At 38.6% G+C, this 2,834-nt stretch overlaps 1 long non-coding RNA gene across 1 annotated transcript; it reads left to right on the top strand.

Annotated features, from left to right (window-relative positions):
- The first annotated feature begins 1,285 nt into the window (after positions 1-1,285).
- LOC140038103 (uncharacterized) lies at positions 1,286-2,516 on the top strand. Its single transcript, XR_011841913.1, has 2 exons — positions 1,286-1,573; positions 2,351-2,516. It is a non-coding gene; the product is annotated as an uncharacterized lncRNA (long non-coding RNA).
- The last annotated feature ends 318 nt before the right edge of the window (positions 2,517-2,834 follow it).

Raw genomic sequence — 2,834 nt, 5'->3', positions numbered from 1 at the left:
TCCCACTTTGGGTTGATGGCTGTGATGATGTTTGATGATGGTTTTATTGCTGAATTAGAGCTTAAGGAAGTAGATTAAAGGTGCATTGTTGCCAAAAACGTTATTGAACTCTTGAAGCAAAAAGTTCCCATTTTACCCCTGCTCTGTTCGGTCACTTTAATGCAGAAATTTGAGGATTTAATGGCTTGATTGTGTTGTTTATATGTTGTAGTAGTTGTGTAAAAATTTTCATTGAAAAATACTGAGTTTTGGTGGGTCAAACGAATTTATTTCAAAAACTAGTAATCTGGAAAACGGTTTCGTCGTTCAGACCAGTGTTTGTATTTTGTCCATAACTCCGTACTCCGATGTCGAAATCAAGTGCCGTTAGTGGAATTTGAAACTAGACGTTCCCATGTTTCCAACAGTGTATAATACACATTCTGGTTTCATGTGTGTGAGCCACACCATTCATCTGAAGTCGGCTGTCCTGTTTCTCCGTTCTGCCGAAATGATTTGATGATGCTGCAACTTTAGGCTTAATTTCGAGCTAGTTGCATGCTGAAACTTGAAACTATTTCTTCTGTGAAATTTTAGCCCTGTGAATGTATTTTCTAACACTATCAACCATTCCCAATTCTGAATTAAATTGAGGGAGTTATGATCAAAATACGGCGACTGCCTCGTTTTTGAAACCTTAGATTTGGACAGATTGCCTTAAGGATTTTTCCAAACTTTGGTTGATTGGTTAACCACCTTTCCGAAGGTATTTTTCCACAAAATTTGATAGAGAGATACGCTTCATATAGGAGTATTATACTGCAAAATTTGGTATCAATCCAAGTCCGTTTCAACACTTACCTAAAGGTCCAAAGTCGGAACCAAATCTGGAAATTTGTTAACAGTCTTGAAATTTACCCAACTTTGAGCTACCATATCTTGGTGCTCGAAACTCTGATTCTTGATCCGCTTGTTCTGCCCTAAACCTTACTTGCACCTCTAATTGAGCTACAAATTTCAAGGGTTGGTTTGCAACGAGTGAATTCTGCTGAATTTTCAAAGTTAGCGAAAAACCAACCCCGGCTCAATCCTGGGTGATTTGGAACAGCAACTTTAAGCTCATTTTTGAACACCTTCCACTTAGATTCATGGAAAAGTGTCTTCTAAGAACTTTTAGTACTTTGGAAGAGGTTTCCAACGGTACCAAATTTTCCAATTTTCGAATGTGGAATCTGAGATACGATTTTTTCAAAATATCGTATCAAAACTGAAATTTTCGGAATTTCAAAGAAATGGAGTTTTTCAAGTATTCCTTATTCCTTCGATAATACTTGAACGTTTATGCTTGATTTCCAAGATAACAAAACTCGATTGCTCTTGTACATTAAGAAACTCCACTTGAACCTCGATTTACTAGTAATTGAGGTTCATTTTCATGAAATTTCCCCAGATTGTACTAGTGCACAATCTTCCTTGATAATTGGGATGTGTGAATGATAATTCACTATTAAATGCTCAGGCGCTCAAGAGGACCTTCCAGAGGATCTCACGGGAGACGCCTAAACCATCATTTGAACTCGCTACTTGAATCACTGTGTGTGTCAAGTGCATGAACTTGTTGTTAAGTGGTTATCTGTTTCTTATCCGTTATGTAAATTTGAAATTTTGAGACGAGGGTGTAATTTATCGCACTCGTTCTCTTTCAAATGAAATTATATTCGAATTTTGCTATGTGAATTCGTATCCAACTTGTACATGGTAATGTGATTTGTACTTGTGATTCGTATATGTGATCCGTATTTGTGATTCCTATTTGGAATCGTCGATTTGAGCGTTGCTCATCGACTTATATTCGTATTCGTATTCATATTCGGGGGACGCCCAAAACTCGTTGGCTAACTTTGCGAATCGAGCCAGCATGGGCTTGGTCGATAAGCTTAGCAAACCATGAGATATTCGTAGAGCATGATCTATTGGAGAGATCTTGCTCGGCATTACTCGTGCAATATTGCCATGAGATACTCGAGTATTATCAAAAACTTTGATGAGCGGGCCCGGTAAGGGGGTGTAACGGTGACGGGATTCGAAAAAAAGTGGTGTATCTACGGATTTGATACTTATGTGGTTGACGGAGTGTCAACGTGAGATGTGATCAAGATTTCGACTCGACTACGTGGAATTTAGCTCCTGAGAGCTACAGTATCCTTGAATTGTTTCTGTTTATTTATCCTATTCGAAATGTGAATTATTCGAATTTGATAGCCTTACCTACAATGTAATTGTTGTCGCTACTTGGATTATGTGTTTGCATGTGTGTTTTCTTGGCCTCACTGAGTATTGGCTCATCCTATTAGTTTGTTTTCCTTAACAGGTTGGATTGGAAGATTTTGGTAAAGCCGACTAGATTATACTTTTGATTGGAATCGGGGCTGTAAATGTGTAGTCGACTTTTAATGGTTGCATTTTGGAACTTGATGTATCTTTTGTGAACATGATGTAAGATTTAAATATTTAGTTAAGGAAGCGACTTTTCTTTATTTTGACTCGTAGTATTTGGTATGTATCGTTAAGTTCGATTTGATTTGTCTTGAGTCCTGGCGAGAGTTGGGCAGGCGTCCCGCGGATACCCTTGGGTTCGCCCTTGGGAGAAGTGGGGGGCGTCACAGTTGGTATCAGAGCTTAGGTTTCAGATCTTTGTAGTGTATTCTAAGTTTGAAGTTTAGGATGCCGGACTGTGGGACTGGTTTGAAAGTTAAGTGACCACTTGTAGAAAAAAAAAAAATCAGAGCCGTTTCGTGTGGTATTTGCGCGGGGTGAGATTGGGCCAAATGGTATTATGGTCCTTATCATATGAA

This window comes from Coffea arabica, chromosome 3c (genome assembly GCF_036785885.1).
Source record: "Coffea arabica cultivar ET-39 chromosome 3c, Coffea Arabica ET-39 HiFi, whole genome shotgun sequence".
Lineage (NCBI taxonomy): Eukaryota > Viridiplantae > Streptophyta > Magnoliopsida > Gentianales > Rubiaceae > Coffea > Coffea arabica.
This window is presented reverse-complemented; position numbering and strand designations above follow the sequence as displayed.